At 42.5% G+C, this 24,061-nt stretch overlaps 1 protein-coding gene across 2 annotated transcripts in view; it reads right to left on the minus strand.

The window, feature by feature from the left end:
• Positions 1-24,061, minus strand: part of SLC24A3 (solute carrier family 24 member 3) — a 654,625-nt gene that overhangs the window by 512,197 nt on the left and 118,367 nt on the right. The window lies entirely within an intron of this gene.

Genomic DNA, 24,061 nt, shown 5'->3' on the forward strand with positions numbered 1-24,061 from the left:
TTTTACACCCAGTTTTCAGTATCTGTTATAGCAGCCCGCGCTAAGACACTTTGCAAGTAAAAGCAAAAAGGAAATAGGGAAATACTAACAATGTTCACAGGGAGACATGCCTGCCATGACCACCATCACAGTACCGTATCAGAAAGCGAGGTCCCGTGTGATGTTCTGGAGAGGGCAGTGGTGAGGGGCTGGGGGCTGGGAGGCCAGTAAGGCAAGGGGTCAGGAGTATGTACAAGGTGACAAGAACCTGGAGCTGAGGGTAGACAGGTAAGAGCAAAGACAGGAAGACACTGTGAAAGGAGGACTAGACACCGGCTTCCTGGATGCTGGTGTAGTGAAGACACAGGAATCCAGGGTGCTCAGATGCCACACCTGGGAGTCCAAACAGAAGGGGGCTCTGGTTTAGGGGGTAAGTCCGTGAGAAGGCACGTTATGTTTTGGTTACATTTAGAATGTTTAGAAACATTCACACTGGAAGAGGAAGGCAGAGCACCTTACTGATAATAAGTATTTCCCGCACATGGCACAGGGACCCAGGCCACGGCGAGCCCCTATAACCCCTCTGAATAAACTGCAGATAGTGCCTCGACCTCGTGGGCACACAGACTGGGAAGTCTCCGTACGTAACACCCTCATGCAAACTTGCAGAAAGCAGCTCTGACTCTCCCAGCTGCAGCCCCACACAGGGTCTCCGCCCTGCACACCTTTTCTAAATGTCCTCACGCAGGGCACAGCTGGTGCAACCTCATTAAATGGCTTTTGAGGTTTAAAAGATAATAGAGGATGCAAGAAATGAGTCAAATAAATATTCCTTGGGTAGAACACAGTCAAAAGAGTAAAGACATTCACCACTGGACGACATTTAACTCAGTGGGAACGAGTCTGCATTGAGAAAACCACCCCAGGAGCCCCCACACTGCCGCCCCACACTTCAGGCAAGCACCAGCTAGGCTGAATAAACAGAAAAACTTCATGACATCCTCTACTGGGGAGGGATGATTATAATGTGTGTGTGATTATAATGTGGTGTGTGTGCGCGTGTCCCACCGCACACGCTAAGAAATGTCTACAGTTAGTTACGGTGCTGTGGTAACTCTTCCATCAGCGACTGCTAACAAGAGCCACTGGGTCGCTTCTAAGCAGCTCAGGGCAGACGCCCCAGGAGAAGCCTGAGGGCACTGACTTGCTGCAGACCTCAGCACCATCCTCAACGCCAGCAGGCAGATCTCTGGGCCACCTGCCACCACAGGACTGGGAATCAGAGCCCAGGGCCGAACCTCACGATAAATACCCTGTAGGAGCAACAGCAGAGCTGTCACGGATGCTGCTCCTCCTCACAGTCCTTTCAGAAATTACCTGTCCGTGCACGGTTTCCTTGCGGCGTGCCAATGCCCACCTGGAGCCCTCCCGCACCTGCAGCTCCTCTGGAAGTCAGGAAAGGCGCCATCCCCAGAAGACAGATGAGAGAAGCAAGCCTGGGGCAAGAGGAGGATGGAGACATCCCACAAGGAGCAGACTCTCACCTCCTTCCTTTCCCAAGACGGTCTGCATTCCCCTCTCAATGTCCTTGGGCATTTGACAGAGCAACAGTAGCTTCCTGAGCACAGAAGGCATTTCAAACAAAGCCCGTTAGGTCTGTTGGAAGTGGTCACTCAAAGGCAAATCCTATGCTTGGGGTTTCTTCGCGTGCAGAAGGCGAAATCACAGCCCTTGCCTGCCTCCATGCTTCAGCACTGCTTCGCAAACTTCTTCCACATGCAGCAAGAGACCTTGTTATAACAAGGTTCTTGGCCCCCGGCCCGAGACTCCCATTCAGCGGTGGGGTGGGGCTCATGAAAATGCACGTCCAGCAAGCTCATATAGGGGTGCCAGGTGATACTGATGTAACTGATGCAAAGACCTCACTTTGAAAATCACTGGCTTCTACTACTGAGCAGAAATTACTGACAGGCTGAAGCCATCCATCAGGCTGTGCAAGTTCAATGGCTCTGTGAAACCAACAGGAAATCACTTGTAAGAGTAATTCTCGTGAGACAAAAATGAATGATTCATGGCGTGCCTGGAAGCAAACTACATTGGTCTGGCTGTAAATTAACAGAAAGCATATTTCCAACGTTTTTCAGGAGGCTGGCGATTTAAAATTAATGATAAAATTAAAAAGCTTTAGGGTTATCAATGAAAAGACAGTTTAAGCGTAAATTAAATTGTCCCATTTTTACAAATGAAAAAGCTGAGAAAAGCAAGCATACAGGTTTCCACCAGGAATGGAACTAGAAGCCGTGTCTCCAGACTCACTGTCCAGACTCCTGTTGTGGGCAGTCTGAGCCAAGTTTCCTCTCCGCGAACGTTTTCAGGGCAGAAATTATAAAGATGCAGGAGGACCGTGAAGTTTTACTGTCCTTCGTGGTAGAACAATACGGATCAGTCCTGCACAACATCAACATAAAATATTTCATTCCTGGTGTCTCCTAAAATAAACCCTCATTCTGTGCTGAGGCTCAGAATGCGCAACAGAGCAAGTGCTCCCAGGCAAGCGAGTCTCTCATCCCCCCCTCCTCCTTCTTTCCTTCCTACCCTCCTGCCCAATGGACTCAAAAACACTGACAAAGAAAACACTGGGGTGGGGGGTGCTATCGAGAGACATGATGGCCCCCGGATGCCTGCGGAAGCATCTCTTCCCAGACACGACAAGATGTGTCCATTTATGGTTTTCTTGGCTCGAGATTGGAAGATGATGATGTTCTTGCCATCTTAGGCAAACAGCTGTCCAGATCTGCTCGGGGTGGACATCCTTCTCCTAGGGTTAGGGCTGTTGTTTGTAATTCAGTTATACTGCTGGCTGGTGCCATCAGAGGGGGCCTGCGGGGTCCCTCCCCCAGCTCCCTGACATCTCACTGATCTTGAGAAACTCGGTTAACAGTTAAAATAGTTCTTTCCATCTTAGTTATCAGAGGAGCAGCTGGCGTGAAGAAAATTTGAAGGAACTGACAAGAAAAGATAAGAAAAACAAAACGTCTGTTTAAAAAAGTGCCGGTCATCATGTGAAATATTTTAAGGAGATGTATTTATGCCTTCGTCCGATACTCATCACCCTCTGGGTGTGCGTTCCAAGGCGGCGCTTCCCCTTCCCGTCCCCGTCCCAGTCCCACTGCCCCTCCGCCTGCGCCTCCAGCTGTTGCAGAAGTTCTAGAGATTTCTGAGGACTAATTTAGGTAGCAGTGCAACTGAGGTTGAAGAAATAAAGTGGGGACAAGGTGCCAGCCAGGGCATGTCTTCTGAATAGGTTCAACAAAAATGAAAAAGTCACTCACAATGCTCTGAGACCAGGAACCTCGTAGAGTCTACGACGTAGACAGAGCTCTATATGGAAGTATGTGTAAGCTCTGGGACTCCATAAACACTCTCAGCAGCTCCGCCTGTCAGGCTGGGCTTACGGGGTCCCCACAAACACAGGAACCACTACAGAGTGACAAGCGACTTACAACAGACTCAGCACAAAGGAGTTTGATTAGTAGTAACCAAATATTTGAAATAACCAACAATAACTAAATAATTATATATATTGACTATAAACAGCCTATATCCTATATATTCAATATTTGATCCTGGAGGATGACATAATTTTAACTTAATCTTTTCTGTCTTTTTATTTCTTTACTAAGATAATTGGCATTTGGTTCCATTTATTTGGTACAGTGTCATCTGGGCAAGAAGCAATAATCTGCACAAATATTTATGGAGCCTCTCCTCCATCCCAGGCACTGGGCATAAGGCAGTGAACATGACGGAGAAGTCCCTGCTCCCTGAAGCTGGCAGCCTCCCTGGGACAGGGTAACAGCCACCCGGTGACAAAACGAATATACAACACATCAAACAGTGACACAGTGACTCCTCGTAGAAACCCCTAGGTGGTGTGCATCATTCAGAACTTCCAGCCCTGGCCGGTTGGCTCAGCAGTAGAGCGTCGGCCTAGCGTGCGGAGGACCTGGGTTCGATTCCTGGCCAGGGCACACAGGAGAAGCGCCCATTTGCTTCTCCACCCCTCCGCCGCGCTTTCCTCCCTGTCTCTCTCTTCCCCTCCTGCAGCCAAGGCTCCATTGGAGCAAAGATGGCCCGGGCGCTGGGGATGGCTGAGGCCTCTGCCTCAGGCGCTAGAGTGGCTCTGGTCGCAACATGGCGACGCCCAGGATGGGCAGAGCGTCGCCCCTGGTGGGCGTGCTGGGTGGATCCCGGTCGGGCGCATGCGGGAGTCTGTCTGACTGTCTCTCCCTGTTTCCAGCTTCAGAAAAATGGAAAAAACAAACAAACAGAACTTCCAGATCTGCTCGGGGTGGACATCCTTCTCCTAGGGTTAGGGCTGTTGTTTGTAATTCAGTTATACTGCTGGCTGGTGCCATCAGAGGGGGCCTGCGGGGTCCCTCCCCCAGCTCCCTGACATCTCACTGATCTTGAGGAAACTCAGTTAACAATTAAAATAGTTTTTTCCATCTTAGTTATCAGAGGAGCAGCTAGCGTGAAGAAAATTTGAAGGAACTGACAAGAAAAGATAAGAAAAACAAAACGTCTGTTTAAAAAAGTGCCGGTCATCATGTGAAATATTTCTGCTTCCCAGGAAATATTTCCTTTCTGCTTCCCAGAGTTAGAGCACGGTCACTCTCCAGTATGCTACGCATATTAGTTTCCTAGCGTTGCTGCAATAAACTCTCACAAACTTAGCGACTTAAATCTTACAGTTCTAGAAGTCAGAGGCCAACAGGATTCTTACTGGGCTGAATTCCTTGCCTTTTCGCGCTCCTAGAAGCTTCCCACATTCCTCGGCTCGGCGCCCCCTTCTGTATTCAAGGCCTGCAATCCCACCACTCCGACCTCTGCTTCTGTCATCACATCCCCCTCCCTGCCTCTGCCCCCCCCTGCCTCTCTCTCTCACTTATTCAGACCTCTGTGATTACAGAGGGCCCGCCTGGGTAATCCAGGATACTGTCCCCATCTCAAAGTCAGCTGATACGCAACCTTAATTCCGTCTGCAACCTTAACTCCCCTTTGCCATGCAACATCACAGATTCCCAGGTTGCAGGAATGGGGACACGGACACCTTTGAGGGTGAGGGGGCACAGCTCTGTAACTGCACTGGGGAAGCTTCTTGCTGAATTCCCTGATAGGAAATGTTCAGTACTGTTTCTCCAGAGATGTTAGCACAGTGGGAAGAAGCACTGTCTGCCTGTGAGGCCCTGGGAAAGTCACTCTGTGAGGATACTAATACCTGACCCATGGTTCTGTGGAGATAATTAGGGGAGGTAAAAATACGGGAAAGAGGTGTGAACTGGGAAAACACAATGACCAACTGGTTAATATAGGACAGAGTTAGCTGTCCCTGAATCTCCATCCACGAACTAAATTTCTTCTTTGTAACAAACTAAAAATTTCAAGCTAGCCTGAGCTGTGGTGGCACAGTGGATAAAGCATCGACGTGGAACACTGAGGTCGCCGGTTCGAAACCCTGGGCTTGCCTGGTCAAGGCACATTTGGGAATTGATGCTTCCTTTTCCTCCCCCCTTCTTTCTCTCTACTCTCTCTAAAATGTAGGCCGGGCACGTGGATGTCCGAAGTTCAGTTCCCAGTCAGGGCACACAGGAGAAACGACCATCTGCTTTTCCACCCTCTCTTCTCTCTCTTCCCCTCCTGCAGCCATGCCTCAATTGGTTTGAGAGCATCGACCCCAGGCACTAAGGGTAGCTCTGTAGAGACTCCGCCTCAGGCCCTAAAAATAGCTTAGCTGTGATGGCATCCAGACCAACACTCTATCACTGAGCCAACTGGCTGGGGCCCATCATTGAGATTAGAAAATAGATTCTTTCTGAAATTTACTTCTACTTCTTATACTAAATCATTTATGGAAGTATATTTATTTTATGCTGTAGAGAATTTGCCTTTTTTTTTTTTTTTTTTTTTTTTAGTTCCCCACCTTTGAAAGAAGATGCAGGCTCTGGGTGTGCCCGCTGTGGGAGAGGAAGACTTTCTCTCTCCTTTGAGGTTCCTTCAGCTGACACAGCACATACACGAGAGACTTGGGGACAGAAAGTTAAAATGAGGTGCATATGATATTCTGAGGTAAAGATGAGGTAAGGTGCAGATGATCAGAGCATCAGCCCCAGACATGGGTTGCTGGGTGGATCCCAGTTGGGATGCATGCAGGAATCTGCAATCTGCCTCTCTATATCCTCTCCTCCCACTTGGAAAAAAAATAATAATCTCGATGCAAGAAAACATGGGCTATCTGAAAGAAAAAATGTTAAATGGATGGAACAGCTAAGGTTACAACAGGAGATAGCTAATGTGGAAAATATGAAATGGTTTTAAAAAAACAGAAGTGCATCAACAAAACCAAAATGGAAGAAAAGGTAGTAGAGCAGATCCGAAGTACTGAAAATCTTATGGAGGAGGAAAAGAAATTTAGAGAATCTTGTAGATTGAAGAGGAAATGATAAAAGGGGGAAATGATGAAAGAGACGATAGAACAGAAGACAGACAAATGGTGATCCAAATCACCAACAGTTCACATGCCAAGATAAACGATCAAAACAAACTAAGAACCACAATCAAAAGTCATACTCTCTGGACAAAATGAAAAAAAATTAGAAATTGGTTATTTCAGAATGTACACATAGAAAGCACCCTGGCAACTTAAAATTTTTTTTTTTTCATTTTTCTGAAGCTGGAAACAGGGAGAGACAGTCAGACAGACTCCCGCATGCGCCCAACCGGGATCCACCCGGCACGCCCACCAGGGGCGACGCTCTGCCCACCAGGGGGCGATGCTCTGTCCATCCTGGGGGTCGCCATGTTGCGACCAGAGCCACTCTAGCGCCTGAGGCAGAGGCCACAGAGCCATCCCCAGCGCCCGGGCCATCTTTGCTCCAATGGAGCCTTGGCTGCAGGAGGGGAAGAGAGAGACAGGGAGGAAAGCGCGGCGGAGGGGTGGAGAAGCAAATGGGCGCTTCTCCTGTGTGCCCTGGCCGGGAATCGAACCCGGGTCCTCCGCACGCTAGGCCGACGCTCTACCGCTGAGCCAACCGGCCAGGGCAACTTAAAAATTTTTTAAATCACTCTTCTAAATAATTATTTACACACAAAATATAAAATTACAATTACCAGACTATTAGAAAAATACAACAATAATTCCATGACATTTTAAAACTTATAATGTGAGTCTAAAGCTGCCCTTAAAGGCAAATGCATAATTAGCAATAAAGAATTAAAAAATATATATAAAGCACTTAATTCAAGATATTATAAAACAAAGTATTTGAGAAGACTTTGAAAAACTATTAAAGCTGTAACTGATGACTCAGGAAATACAAAGTAAAGCAAAATTGGTAAAGATAAATAATAAAATAAAATAAGCCCAACACAGTCAAATTTGATCCAGGAAATAAGAAAGAAAAACTTAAAAGTTAGTAATCAGAAAATGTAACAATCACAATTACAGAAAAAGTTAAAATTAAAAATGCAGTGCATATTTTTGTTCATTTTAAAACTCTTGATGAAATTGACATTGCTCTGGGAAAACTAATCACCTACACAGAAAAGTAGCAACAGAGATATTGAAAAATTTATCCAAAGTTAGCTGCAAAAAGACTACAGAACATGAAGTACTGTTAAGTGTTCTTTTGAATTTTAAATTTAGAGATCAATCCCATGCTTCATAAAATATTCTAAAACATAGAAGAGCATGTAAATCATGAATGTGTTTTGTAAAGTTAGTGTAATGCTAACACCAAAACCTGGCAAAGCAGCTATACTTCGAAATCAATCACGAATATAAAAGCAAAAATTCTATAGAAAAATACAAGGAAATTAAATCCAACATATTAAATATATATACACACACACACATATATATATGTGTGTGTGTGTATATATATATATATATATATATATATATCACAACTATCTAGAGTTCATGTCAGGAGTTCTTAAAATGTATATTTATTTATATTATATTACATAAAATATTCTAATAAATGTTTATTAGGTATTTGACTACACACAGCATCTGTGGATGATTTTTTTAAACCCCTAGAAAAGTAAAAATAAAAAACTTCGAGGCCCTGGCCAGTTGGCTCAGTGGTAGAGTGTCAGCCTTGCATGGGGATGTCCCAGGTTCAATTCCAAGTCAGGGCACACAGAAGTGCCCATCTGCTTCTTCACTCCTCCCCCTCTCATTTCTCTCTCTTTCTCTTTCTTCCTCTCCTGCAGCCATGGCTCAATTGGAGTGAGTTGGCCTCCGGTGCTGAGGATGGCTCCGTGGCCTCTGCCTCAGGTGCTATGAAGAGTTCAGTTGCTGAGCAATAGAAGAGCACCCTAGATGGGCAGAGCATCACCCCCTAGTTGCTGGGTGGATCCCTGTTAGGGCATATGTGAGGTTGGCCTCTCTGCCTCCTCTCCTCTCACTGAATAAAAAAAGAAAGAAAGAAAGAAAGAGAGAGAGAGAGAGAGAGAGAGAGAGAGAGAGAAAGAAAAAAAGAAAGAAAGAAAGAAAGAAAGAAAGAAAGAAAGAAAGAAAGAAAGAAACTTCCATAGCATAGTGAAAGTAAACCAACAGCCAACAGTAAAAAACTATTCAGCTACAGACTGAATTTTTAAATTTCCTTTAACAGCAAATTATTGGAAAATACAAAATATATGTTTGTATTAAATTTATTTTATTATTACTCATAGTTTAAAACAATAATAAAATACAAATAATAAAATAAGACATTAAAATAAATATTAAAAAATTGTATAAAGAATGAAACAATAAAGAATGAATACCAGATTAATTTTCACAAACAAATGTAAAAAACAGATGGAGAAATAATCATGACTCTCAACCATTTTTTTTTAATTCTGGGATCACACGAGGAAGCACACCATGAACAAAAAGATTCAGTGTTGTAAAATGCTGTTTTTTCCACAAATTCATTTGTCAAAACTCAGAGGTATTTGGGCAAATTTTCAGAGATTCTAAAGTTCACTTGATAAATAGTAATAGCAAATAATTTTCCCCAGAAGAAGAGGAGTCTTGTTCTATCAAATCATTAACAAGCTAATAAACTACAACAATTAATTAATGGGTAAGGAGAACAAAGCAGACACCACAAAAATTGCTTCTGTACATAGGAGAACTGGCATGAAATAAAGAGGTTGCTACTAATGTGTAGGTAAAGGATTCTTAAATAAACAATTTAACTGTTAAGTCTGTTAATCAGTTTAAGTTAAATCTTCACCTTATGTTAAAATAAATTCCAAATGAAGAGTTAATTTTTTAATTAAACCATAAAACAGGGAAAAAACATAAATGAGAATATGGAATTAACATATGATCAAGCCCTGGCCAGCTGACTCAGTGGTACAGCATCAGCCCGGCATGTGGATGTCCCAGGTTTGATTCCCAGCCAGGGAACAAAGGAGAAGCGTCCATCTGCTTCTCCACTCTTCCCCCTTTTCTCTCTGTCTCTCTCTTCCCCTCGCACTGCCAAGGCTCCATTGGAGCAAAGTTGGCCCGAGCACTGAGATGGAACCATGATCTCCATCCACCTTAGGCGCTTAGAATGGCTTCGGTTGCAATGGAGCAACACCCCAGATGGACAGAGCATCGCCTTCTAGTGGGCTTGCCAGGTGGATTCAGGTTGGGCACATGCGGGAGTCTGTCCCTCTTCTGCCTCCCCGCTTCTCACTTCAGAAAAATACCAAAATATATATATATATATATATATATATATATATATATATATATGATCAAGATTCTGGATCTAAGAATAAAACAGTAAAAAAAAATACAAGGGAATAGAAATATAGTTCTGACTAGATAAAACTGAAAGTCTTCTGTAAGCAAATAAAAATTTTTGAAGTGGGATAAAATATTTATATATAGAACACAGCTTTTACAAATCATTAATAAAAATACTACAATCCTATCTGGAATAAAAATGAAATTTTTCTTGCAAGGAAAGAAATACAAATGACCAGTAAACAATCTAACACTTCTCTGACGTACAATTTTAAATTGCATTTAAAATATGTAAAATAATCCTGATGGTTCAATCCTGGCAGAGAACTCTGAATTGAGGACTCTCAGACATTGCTGTTGGAATCTCCAATTTGCTCAGGTTCCTGGAAAGTTATACAGCAGCCTTGTTAGCTTTGACAATGAGCATGCACTCTGACACCGAATTAGCACTTCTAGGAATCTACCCTAGAGAAAATGTCAGAGATTATCCAAGAAGATTTCAATACCAGAGCATTCAACATAATGAGGACAGTGAAAATAATGGAGCCCTGCATTAAAAAAAAAATTAGGATATAATCAGAGGAGACAATGTAAAATAGTTAAGTCCATGGGTTCTAGAATCAGACTGAGTTTCAAACCTACTTGGCCCTGTAGAAATGTTGTGATCTTGAGGCTTGAGTAAGTTATTTAAACTCTTTGTGTCTTATTTTCCTTTGAATGTAAAATGGAGATAATAATGGTGCTTACTCCATCAGATGTCGTGGAGCTTAAAGGAGTGACACTGGTAAAGCACTTAAGACAGTACTTAACGCAAGCTAAGTGTTCAATAAATGTCACTTGCTATACTAAAAAAATATTATGATTTTAATACTATTATGATGCAGATATTATTTCTGAAGTTTGAGGCCATGGAGAAATGTTTACGATAGGTTAAAAAGCAGAATCCACCAATTTTACAGTCTCTTCCAGAAAATAGATGGGAATACTTCCTAACTAATTTCATGCGGCTAGCAAAACCAGACAAAGATAATAAAATAAAACGATGAACAACACCCTGGGGGATCACAGATGCAAAGTCTTCAATAAAATACGATCGATTCAAATCTGGGAAATATCAAATGAAAAATAAACACACCATGAACAACTGGGACTTATCCAGGCTATGTAGGGCTGATTATACATTTGAAAATCAATCTACATAATCCACCATGTTAACTATCTGAAAAAGAGAAACCATGAGATTATATCAATTGACGGAGGAAAAACATCTGACAAACTTCAATATCCATCGGATAAAAACTGTCAGTGAACTATGACTAGATGGAAACTTCTTCAACTTGATAAAGGACATCTATAAATATCCTACAGCAACTATTGTGATTAATGGGGAAGGACTAAAGGCTTTCCCCCTAAGATCAGACACAAGGGAAGGGTGTCCACTCAAACTCCACGTTGTAGTGAAGTCTTAGCCAGTGCAATAAGGAAAAACAAAAACAAAAACACCTGGATATGAACGTTTATAGCAGCTTTATTTATAACTAAAAACAAGCCAAAGGTTTTTCAAAAGGTAAAAGGATATCTAAGCTGTTGTATATCTCTATAATAGAATACTGTTTAGTCATAAAAAGGAATGAACCACTGATATATGCAACTGAGCTAAATCTGAGAGGTATTATGTTGAGTGAAAGAAGCCAGTATCAAAATGTTACATACCAGAGGATTCCATTTGTATGACATTCTCAAAAAGACAAAATATAGTGACAGAGAACAAGTCAGGGGTTAGGGATGGGGGAGGGTATAATTACAAAGGGATAGTTTGAAGGATTTTTTTTTGGTGGAGGAGCAAGGGTAATTTTTGTTTTGTATCCTGACTGCCAGTCAATTTTACTGTATGTTAAATTTTTAAAAATTTAAAAGCAGGACCCCAGATATTACATATTATATGATATGAACTTTAAATACATAAGGAGGGAAATATACCACAATGTTGGAAGAAAATACTGGAATTGACTTGTTCTCATGCCCTGGTTTATTCAAAGTAGGAGCAGTGAGTTTTTCTTCCACAAGAACCCCAACACAAACCAGGAAACCCCTCTCAGATAACTACCATCAGGTCGCCAAAGTCTAGATCAGGGGTAGTCAACCTTTTTATACCTACTGCCCACTTTTGTATCTCTGTTAGAAGTAAAATTTTCTAACCGCCCACTGGTTCCACAGTAATAGTGATTTATAAAGTAGGGAAGTAACTTTATAAAATTTATAGAGTTACAGCAAGTTAAAGCATATAATAAGAATTACTTACCAAATACTTTATGTCGGATTTTCGCCAAGTTTGGCAGAATAAGTCCTTATAAAACAACTTACCATAGTTAAATCTATCTTTTTATTTATACTTTGTTTGATCCACTACCGCCCACCATGACAGCTGGAACGCCCACTAGTGGGCGGTAGGGACCAGGTTGACTACCACTGGTCTAGATCATCAAGGTCTCAGGAAACTTTGCTTTCTTTGGAAGGGATGTTCAGATCACAGACTAGAATTGCAACACCAGGGATTAAAAAAATTAAAATCTTGTAAACTCAAAGGCTGCTAACAAGGCAAGTTAATGGGCAGTCATTTCTAAAATGACCAATCCTTCTCATGCTAGATGACTACCCAAGTAGAAGGTAAGCCAATGATGTTAATTTTCTCCCTAGCTAAGAGTATCCTCAAAGCCAGTATTTCTGAATAAATCTCATTTTCTACAAGAAGTAGCAGACCCTGAAATTTCCTAAGTTTCCCCATTTTGTGACTACGCTGTACGCCAAATTCCCAGCATGATTCCAGCACTTCGGAAACATTTCAGAACTTAAAATAATTTCACCGACATATTTTTAATCTTAACTTTCTGCTGTTTTTTTCTTAAGTATTTACTAAGCAGAGTCAGAAAACCTAGGTTTGAACCCCAATTTCAATTGTCTTTCACATCAGTTTCCTCACACATAGGATCAGATATTAAGATACAATGGCCCCAGATCCTTTCCATCTCTAACGCTTTAGGACAGCAATTTTCAACCTTTCTCATGTCAGGGCGCACATACACTAAATTCTGCGACACATCATACACGCATATTATATTTTTTGTCAATCTGACAAAAACAAAAGGCATAATTTTGATTCATTCACAGTGGACAGCTATTGTTGTGTTGGCTGTTGTCATTTTTTAATTTGACAATCTAAAGAGAAAGAGATCAGTGCCCCTGACTAACTAGTCCAGTATTTCATGTTTTAAAAATACTTGTGACACACCAGTTGAAAAATCACTGCTCTAAGGAAATGAATCATGGTGAAATTAATATTGCAAGGAGCGTGACTAAACTGCCTTAATGAACAAGCAACTTGAATAAATTATTTTCACAAAGCACTCATTCAGAAATATTGTGCAAGTGACAGAGAAAAATAATTATTCATTAGAGAAACTGTTAACTAGCCATGCATGACCCCTATCTCGCACTTAGCTCAGGTTACCATACCTGAAAGTAGTAACACTCCGTGCCCCAATTTCACTAATGTAGACTGACCTGCACTCACTGTCCTCTCCCGACTCATAAGCAGTATTTTGTGTAGAGCAGCATTATTGGTGGTAGCATTTTCCTTAATTCCTAAAGCTATAATTTTTAAGTCAACGTGATTTGGAATAGGTGATAGGAGTTAAACTGACCATTCCTTTTGTACAAGAAGATATATGGAAGTGTGTGTGGTTATTAGCGGGCACCAGGAGTTATCTTTGCAATGTTGGATTTGCCTAATATTTTACTGTGGTGGTTATGAGAACCTACATAAGTAAAAATGTACAGAAAGCATGCCCATACACACACATGTACACAAGTACAAATAAAATTGGAAATCTGAAAGATGTATGGATTGTATTATCACTATTCTGGTTATATCATACTAGAGCAGTGGTTCTCAAAGTGTGCATCAGGGCACATTGGTGTGCCCTAGAAGATTTCCAGGTGTGCCCTATGGTATTCCAGAGAAATAAGTGCCTGTTGGGGACCAAAAAACCAACAGGGTTTTTGGAGTTTAGATTTTGGGGGGACAGAGGTGTGGGGAATTGGCTGTAAGCTGACAGTCTGCCCAATCCCCACCTCACTTGCCTGATTAGGTTGCAAAAAGCTGTTAAGCTGTGGTGCTGGATTGTTTACACTACCCTCCATGTTCCCCGGAAAGACTGAAGGCAAGTTTCTTCAATCCTGTGTTCGCTGTCAAGTTAAGATATGTATGGTGGGGTTTTCTGCACTTGGTGAAATTCTTGGGTTGCCTTGGAAACTTGATCAGAGACAATTGATTTGCTAATGGCCTCACTTTGCCCTATAAATAAAGCAAGATGCAGTTTTTGGGATCACTTTGTTCTTGCCAGCAGCAATTACAGGGCCCTCCTAACCCCACATTTTCTTAATTCCGTGTATTTTCTTAATTCCGCACCATTCCCACTCGGGACCTGGAATTACTAGCTTCACTGGTTTGCGATATGAGCCCAGATAGAAAAGTAAATATAGTTACTCTATTATACCATTTCATTACGGAAATACCACTCTTTTTGTTAACACATCATTATTATATTTATTATTAACACATTATTATATTATTTTTAGATAAATACACCCAAATAAAATGGATAGATTTCTCAAAAAGAAGCATGATATTGAAGAATCTGATTCTGGAAGTGAGCAAAAGTTAAGTGTAAATAAAATAGGACTTGAAGGCTATTGGACAGAATTTAATTTATAGCATTTTCTATCATTTAACACTGAACTTAATTTATGGTATTTTCCATCACTTAATACGATTGGATTAGAAATCCATTCATGGAAGCTTCAAGTGATTTCGGTTTAACATTAACAGACGAAGAAGAACTGGTAGCTATATCTGCTGATTGTGGATTGATTAAACATAAGGAATTGTCTCTTGAAGCCTTTTGGATTTCTACAAAAGAAGTATATGTGGCAATATCTAAAAAAAGCTTTGAACATTTTACTACATTTTTCAACATCCTATTTATGTGAATTAGGATTTTCTATCCTCAACACGAGTAAAAAGAGAGAAATTCTTCAATGTATTGACAAGGAAATGAGAGTTTGCCTTTCAAATATATGCCCAAATATTGAAGAAATTGCTAGGACACATCAGGCTCATGTTTCTCATAAACACAAGAATAAAAAAACAACACATTCACGCAGGGACCTGCCGGATTTAATAAATCTTACTAAGAATGTATCTATATATATAAAAAGATAACTTTTTATTGTTTTTTATTTTAACCCCTCTTTTTTATGAATTCTAAAAAGCATAACTCAAAAAATGTAACATAAAAATGTTTTTTAATGTCAGAATAAATTTAATTTTGTCATATTTATTTTGTTTAATTACCATAAAAGCACGCTTGGACTTCATATTCTTTTCTTTAATATTTGACTTAATTATTATAACATATTTCTCAGAAATTTGTATATAGTACACCTACAATTATTTGTAGAGTTTTAAATGCACTCCGACTTCAAAAAGCTTGAGAACCACTGTACTAGAGTTTTGCAAAATGTTACCATTGGAAGGAAACTGGGGAAAAATCTACAAGGACCCTCTTTCTTTATTTCTTACAACTGCATATGAATCCACAACTAGCTCAAAAATTCTTCAATTAAAAAGAAGGATACGGTGAAACCTCTGCCTTCCCCCTACTCCTGACCATTATCCTTCCCAGGAGGCAACACCCTTTAGCAGTTTCCTGTGTATAGGAGCTAAAAGAAAGAAGGAAGGAGGACAGGAAGGGAGCGGAGAAGACTTAACTTGGTAAGGTCCTGCAATGTATCAAAACAAATTGTTCAACCGTTTCATACACATCGTTGTCCCAGAGACATCTTGAGTCTAGGAGAGTGTTTCTGTTGAACAAATCCCCAAGTCACCCCAGCTTCCTCTCCCAATGGATTCCCAGAGGTAACCGGGTCTTTTTCATCAAGACATGACACTGGATGACCCTTGTCTGGAAAATCTGACCCTCCCCTGATAAAGAACTAAAACCCGAGACATGGAGAGACGTGGAAGACTGCCCGATGACACAGCCCCGTCAGTTCACCTTGCAGGGGCACAGTCAACAGATGCTCTTCTCTGCAGTTTTCCAGTCATCTTTTTAATGGCCTCACTTAAATCGGAGTGTACACCAAGGATCACTTGACATTGAAAGAAAGCACATCATATGAAAATCAAAACAAAGCAAATAGACAACAGCAACGTGGAGAAACAGACTCCATACAGAGAAAAGAAAACCTCAAAGAACTATGAATAACTTAGGGATGTAAGAGATGACACTGTATCATTTAAGCAGAACAGGATGCTACTAAAAATAACTTCCAGAGGATAATACAGCTCTTGGAAATAAAAACTACAACAGCAGAAAATAAAAGCCCACTATAAGAATTGAAAGATATGGTTAAGAAAAGCTACAGATATTAGAGCAAAAAGAATGAGAAAAAAAAATGTGAGAGAAGAGATGAGAAAGTCAGATCAACCCAGAAAGTCAAACATTCGAATAGTAGATAATTCAGAAGAGGAGAAAAGAGAACTTAAATGGAGAGAATCATAAAGGACAAGGTCCCAGATCTCAAGGACATAAACTTCCAGATTAAAAGAGCCAGGTGAGTGGCCGAGAAAACTCATGAACAGAACCACCGCAGTCGGTCACAAACATGGTACTAGTGAACACTGTGAGCAAAGCAAAGCCTGCACGTGCCCGCAGAAGAAAACAGATTTCACTAAAAAAAATCAAAACTGGAACAGCATCAGACTTCTCAGAGGCAAGGTGACTCTGGAAGCTGGAAGACAGCAGAACAAGGGCTTCAAAATTCGGGGTGGGGTGGGGGATGTGTTCTAACTGAAATTCTTGACCCAGCCTAAGTAATGTCTAAGTGTGGGGGTAGAATGGCCACATTTCCAAACTCACAACGTCTCCAACCTTTTTGTTATTCCCACACCTCTGTCTTAGGAGGCACCTGGAGAGTGTGATCCTCCAAAAGGTATAGCATAAAACCAAGCAGGACACGTACATGGGTTCCAGGAAGCAGGGCTGTCCAGCTAGGGTGAGATGGGGGAACGGGCAGGGGAGGCTGCGAGGGAGGCTGCAGGGGCCACGCAGATTGACCAGCAGCCTCTCCAGACTGTAGCAGGCCAGAGGGATCTGGTAAATGTTCCTTCAGAATGAGAACTGGACAAATCGAAGGGCACTGTATACATGAAGAGGAGATGAAGGCAACCGGAGGAAGGTCTGGAGCAAAGCCTTCAGTTAGGAGCAAAGCCTTAGAAAACTAAGCAGAATGATACTAACTCATGTTCAGGAAAGAAAAAGTAAGCCCAGTGTATTGCCCAGCTCAGCTATGAAGACCACTGATGTGGCTCTGATCAGAAGGAAGCACTGACCACTGATACAGCCAAGTGGTGCCCTGTCTTGGCTTCATGTCGGAGCCATATGCCTCACTTTAAAAACATCTCAATGCCCAGGCTGCTCCACTGAGCACTTCACTAGCATCTCTGGGGGGGGGGGGCAAGGCCCAAACACGAGTGAGCTTTCAAGTGAACCCGGGTAATCACAATGTGCAGGGAAGACTGAGACCGATGGAGCAAATCAAAGATACAATGTTCACCGTCATGTGTGCTACTCACAGGTTACTAGTAGTTGTAACTGCTTATAAGCTGGACTTGCAGTAGTTGACTATAGTCCACCTAGATGTCCTGCCAGGAATCAGTCAAAATTCCAAAACCGAATGTTTCACGTTCTTGCTCAAAGCTGGCGCAACTGACTTCTGGTGTCAATTTATGGCACCCCATTTCTCCTGGTCACCCTAGCCCCACTTCACCCGCTTCGTTCTGACATCAAAGTCCTGCTTCAGAACACTGCTTGATATTTCCCGCTCACCCCCACTCCACCCTACCCCTGTGCACGCATGCACACGCGCGCACACACACGCACCATTCTGCAGCTGACTGCCTCACTGCAGTGAAAATGACTCCTGCTGAAGATCAAGCAAGCAGAAGCACAAGGGGGGAAATGAGGAGGAAAACACAAAGTTGCAAATGTAAAATTCCCCCAAACTAGGTCACAAATAGCTGACTTTATTTGCTCATTGCTCCTAGAAATAAAGTGATTGACAAGCAAGGAATAACAGCTAGGTATGAACAAGCGCCTTAAGATTTGGATAATCTCAAATACCTGCATGTTGCCATTCTAATGTCATCCATCTAAACACCAATCCCATCAAGGGGCAAAGGCTCCCTCTGGGGCCTGTGCCTGAACCCCAGTCGCCTGCTGCAGCCTCCCACAGTGTCTGGGTGCCAGCCTACTGCCCATCTGCATCTGTGAGGGACGCTGTCTCTCCTGCCTCTCTGCCAGCACTTGGTATTTTCATGGTTTCAGTTTTGCCAATCTAATATTGAAAAGTGGTACTTTGTCATTTTAAAATGAAGATTTCCCTGATTACTATGAACGCTGAGGATCTGGGCCATTTGCAACTGCTTTTTTTGTGAATTGCTTGCCTTTACCTTTTGCCCAATGTTCTGTGAGTTTGCCTTTCTGTCCCTATTCTTTACCAACCTAATTGCTTTTATTTCCCAGGTCCCAGCTTCTCCTGACCAGCAACACCTCCTCCACGTCATGCTGTTTTTCTCACCTGTATCTCTCACGGTGCCTGAAAATTAGTTGTCCGACACCTCTCCTCCCCCTAAAGCCCGAGCACCATGACGATGGTATTCTGGGTATCCGTCTCTGACCCTGCTATCACCTCAGCAACTAGCAAGAAGCTGCAGGTGTTTACTGAATGAATGAACAAAGTTCCCTGTGTCTGACACCAGAAACCCACTCAAGGTGTGTCACTGAAGAGAGGGTCATAAAGGGACCGTTTGAACAGGTGGGGGCAGGGCTGGGAAAACCAACAAAGGACAGTGAAGCCCCCAGCACTACTTGCAACAATAAGAGAACCAGGCGAGAATAGCAGGGACCCTTGGAGACCTCCGGCCATGGGGCAAGTCTGGGAGGTGTCGTCAAGTCTGAGCAATGCTGACTCGGAGACTCAAACTGCCTGGCTGGTGCCCACTGCCACTTGACTCTTAACAAACTTTCTTTCTCTTGAGTCCTTAATACTTTCAATTCTAAATCCTACGGAATAATGCCATGTTTCAAACCACTGCAAACAATAAACAAAAATCATTGCCAGACAAGCTCTACAGGAATTGAAGACAGGAAAAGGCCAGAAAAACTAGAATTACCTTCCCAGCAGAATTACCCACCCATCAGTTATGTGACTCTCAGGGGTGTTTTCTGAACTCCCGGCATCTCAGTTTCCCATTATACAAGTCTGTGTACTATTATTCTCCACCCCATCCAAAAAAATATTTTGCTTAAAGAAAAGAGTTCTTCTTACAGAAAAATACAGTTGCCAAAGTCCTGTTCTATCAGCCCAGCTCCATCAGGCCTTGGAATTCTCAGCAAATGGCTGGTTTTGCAATTCTTTTGGCTTTGCCAACCCTCCCGGGGTAAAAAAAAATCTTCCCACAAGGATTGGAGGCTTTCAAGTGGAGGAAATCTCTGAGAAAAATCTGGGTTGATGAGCAACTAAGAAAAGCCAGGAGGAAAGAGACATATCTATATATGTTTAGGCAGAAAATAGAAAAGGTTGAAAAGCAATATTTCTAAAATACTGCTTCTATGAAAGCAACCTTCTGTTCCTCCTCTACTCTCGGCTGGCTGAAAAAGGCAGTGTAGTTCCCACGTTCTGTTCGCGTCTTCCTGAGCCCAGCCCAGCTAGCACAGTGACACGCAGCTCTGCCCAAGGTGGCCCGGGCCCCAATCTCGCCACTTAGTGAGGTGACATGCAGCAAGGCACTCACTTTTCTGGAACTCAGTGTTAGTCCATGAAAAATAAGTAACAACATCAAATTTGCTGGATTGGGGACAGAATTATAAATCATGAAAATAGGCCCTGGCCGGTTGGCTCAGCAGTAGAGTGTCGGCCTGGCGTGCGGGTTCGATTCCCGGCCAGGGCACATAGGAGAGGCGCCCATTTGCTTCTCCACCCCCCCTTCCTCTCTGTCTCTCTCTTCCCCTCCCGCAGCCAAGGCTCCATTGGAGCAAAGATGGCCTGGGCGCTGGGGATGGCTCCTTGGCCTCTGCCCCAGGCGCTAGAGTGGCTGTGGTCGCGGCAGAGCGACGCCCCGGAGGGGCAGAGCATTGCCCCCTGGTGGGCAGAGCCTCGCCCTGGTGGGCGTGCCGGGTGGATCCCGGTTGGGCGCATGCGGGAGTCTGTCTGACTGTCTCTCCCCGTTTCCAGCTTCAGAAAAATACAAAAAAAAAATAATAATAAATAAATAAATAATGTGTGCTAGCCTGTGGGCTCCTGGCACGCAGTAGTTTTATTACAGGTGCTATAGTCTGGAAATAAAAGAGCTTCTTTACTTAACAAATATCTTTGGAACAGCTACTATGGGCTGGGGCCCTGGTCGGCAAACTGTGGCTCACGAGCCACATGCAGCTCTTTGGCCCCTTGAGTGTGGCTCTTCCACAAAATACCACGTGCAGGTGCTACCTCGATAAGGAATGTACCTACCTATATAGTTTAAGTTTAAAATTTTTGGCTCTCAAAAGAAATTTCAATCATTGTACTGTTGACATTTGACTCTGCTGACTAATGAGTTTGCTGACCACTGGAGCCACTGGATGATGGAGGTGACAAAGATGAGAAAAGTTCATAGGATCACTGACTTCCTGAGTTTAGAATCTATTGAAGAAGAGATTGTTACTCAAATCAAAACCAAAGAAAAACATAATTGCCAATTAGGACAAATGTCACGAAGGGGACATAGAGCCTGCTCAGAGACCAAAATGCGGGGGCCTGGTCTGGTCAGGAAGATCTTGGGCAGGGGAGTGAAGGATGAAGAACTAATGAGCAGCAATGGTGACAGTGGGACCAGCATGTGCTAGAAATCTCGGGCCTGAAGTGTCACCCTTTTGCGAAACAGAAGGAAGGCCAGAGTGCTGAAGCGTGGAAAGGGGGATAAAGCTGAGAGCCTGGCAAGGCCTCCCTGTGAGCCATGTGAGAGACTGAAAGGTCGTGGTCATGGTCCTCTAAGAACAGGAAACCACCAAGCTAAAGACAGGCTCTCAGATCTTGCAACTGACAATTGCTGTAAAACTCCACTGCAGCCCTCTTGTCACCTCTGGACCCCACACCAAGTTAGAGGAGCAGCACTGTTTTCATTATTGCAAGGTATTCCAAAAATTACGTCCACACATATATTCCAAGAGAATAAGGGGGAGGGGCATTTATCATCATTCACCATTTACCACCTCGGGAAATATCTATAATTTCTCCTAAGTCATCATTCTTTTGAATCCCTGGTTTTCCAAAGAGAACCACACCAGTATCTCCCGTCCCACATGCTCTCCTTACAACATACCCTGACACATCTCCACTGAGTAAGTGATGGCATCCATCTCCTTGAACGTGGGCTGACATCTCTCACCGCCTTGACTGATGGGAATGTGATACCATGTAACTTCTGAGGCTAAGATATAAAATGCCATGCACTTCAGCCTTACTCTCTTTGAACCCAGCTGCCATTCTCTGGAAAAGCTCACACCAAGGTACATGGTCAAGCCACATGTAGGTGTTCTGGCTGACATCACAGCTGAGGGCTCAGCCAACAGCTGGCATCAGCTGTAGACATTGGAGTGATGTTGTTGCCAGATGATTACAGACCCAGCTGTCAAGTTACCTAGCTTTCAATCTTTCCAGCTGAGGCCCAGACATAACGGAGCAGAGAAAAGCCATCTCCCACTATGCTCTGTCTAAATTCCTGAGTTCAGATATCCATGAGCAAAGAATTAAAGTAGTTGTTCTATGCTACTACATTTGAGCTGGTTTGATATGCAGCAATAGTAACCGGGACAGAGAGTGTCTCAAAGTATGTGTGTATGTGAATATACATATATATGTATAATTTTTCTTATTCACTACTGACCTCTCAGGAACCTTCTTCAGGGGTTTTATCCATACTACTTATGGAAAAAGATGACCAGGTTCCTTACTTTTAAAATAGTCAAAACATTTTAAAGTAATCCATCCTCACTGAAAAAAAAGAAAACCCTTGTTAGCAAACCTAACAACTTATTTCAATTGGTTTTGCAAATAGAGATAAAAAATTAGATCTTCATCGGCAACAACTAAATAGGACATCCAGGGCTCCGTCTTTCTCCACTGCTGAAGGCTCAAACATCCGCAAAGGGTATTTACAGATTAAATAAGGCAATGCCTACAAAGTGTACTTAGCACAGTGACTACCTTTTAGGAGCCCACCAAGATCTAGTTATTACTATTCCCTTGTCGTTGGGAAAACCACCCTTCTTCTTGATTCCATCACTAAGCCTTTGGACCTAAATTTAACAATGCTCTTGTTTCATCTCAGCAGAAAAGAATCTATATTGTTTGGTTAAATGTCAAAAAAAGGAATCTCAGATTCCATACAATTAGAAATATTATACAACATTAAATAACATAACTGCCACACACCTCTATTTTGGTTTAGTAAAAGAACAGTCCTTTTCATTTCTTTTTTTAAAAAAAGTCATCTGTGTTAGAAAAGAGGTTTCTGCATAACTCAATCACTGCATGACTTTCAAGGTGAATAAATAAAAATATTACCTTTGATCCTTATGAAGGTACCCCCTATGCCGTTATATAAATATTACAAAGCTGTACCCACATGGTGGTTTGAATACCAGGGAACAGAGATAGAATCAAAGAGCCAGGTCAACTAGGACTGGTTTCCTTCTCTACTCATCAATTGCTGTGTGATCTTAAGCGAATCACTCAACCTAAATCATGGCATCTTTAAAACAAGGCTAAATTCCAAACTTTTTATCCATACTGGAAGGACCCTTAAGTAGAGTAGCCCCAAGTTCCCAGGGTAATAGTCACTATTCAAATGCCGAAGTACACTGAATGACAACCTCCCAAGCAAAATAATCACTTGCAGATTCATATTCACTAATTAATATCTTTAAAATTTTCTCAAAAATCCTGTGCCTTGCTGCAAATATTGCTGTGCATCACGTAATGAAATTGTCAATACATAATAGAAGAAAAAGTGATCAGACACAAAATTAGGACTAACACGTCTTTTGGGGAAAATAAATGAGGCTGTACGGTGTCCCCTTAACACTGTTGGCTTTTCACTGTTACCTTCAGGTGACAGGCAGGGTGAGGGTCTTTTTAAGCCCCACATTTATGCAAGGGAGTGGAGAGGGAAAGTGAGCATGAGTGGTAGGAAGAAGAGAGCGAGATCGAGGGGAGCAGTGGGGGAACAGGCTGTGCGATGGAACCAAATCTGAATCACTAGCACCTGAACGGAAATGTCACTGCTAGGAAAACCATTTCAGAATGACAGTTTAGTCACCAGTTTGCACAGTGTCTGACACTCCGTTCTTCGGAACATCCTAGCTTTCTCGGGGCCCAGGCATACCCCTGCCACTGATGGACTTAATTGTATAGGTCACATTCTCCATCCAGTAAAATGTATTTTCTATCCTGGGAAGCAGTGGGAACTCTATGACTCACAGAGCCCCGACATGCAAGAAAAATGGCTGGCATGTAATTGACTTGGAATGGCCCTTTCCAAAGGTGGCATGAAGTACAGGATAGCTTTGCACTCATAGAAACTGAGATCGAAAAGGGAGTCATGAAAAGTCTCGTGGTGAGAACTGGCAGTGTCTGACCCTGTCCTTGGACAGAGGTCCACCTCCCTCACCTTTCCTGATGTCAGCCCTCATAGCCAGACAATCTGGGATTCAGGAGCAACAGGGAGAGCTGTGGAGTCTTACTAGCCTCACTGAAGACCAAAACAGGCTCTCATATTACCATATATGATGAAGTCTGTCAACAGGTCTGCTACGACCTGGACCAAGATGGACCATCTGCTTTCCTCAAAGAGCAGAGATCAGCCAGTTTGGGGAAGATCCCTTAACTTGATGGCACCTTTAAGCATATTTTACTGTCACTATTCAAATGCCTCATTGTGCACTTTGTAACACTTTGTATTAAAGCTCCATCTATCCTAATACCAAAGCACATATTTGTAACTGCTTTTCCTCACAATGATTTCTATGACTCTTTTCCCAGGAACCATGCCACCTGAACATTCGGCTGGGGTATAAAACCGTTTTACAACAGTTACTCTTCCAAGTCTTCCCTCTGTTTTTAGACAGCTGC

Source organism: Saccopteryx bilineata, chromosome 6 (assembly GCF_036850765.1).
Source record: "Saccopteryx bilineata isolate mSacBil1 chromosome 6, mSacBil1_pri_phased_curated, whole genome shotgun sequence".
Classification (NCBI taxonomy): domain Eukaryota; kingdom Metazoa; phylum Chordata; class Mammalia; order Chiroptera; family Emballonuridae; genus Saccopteryx; species Saccopteryx bilineata.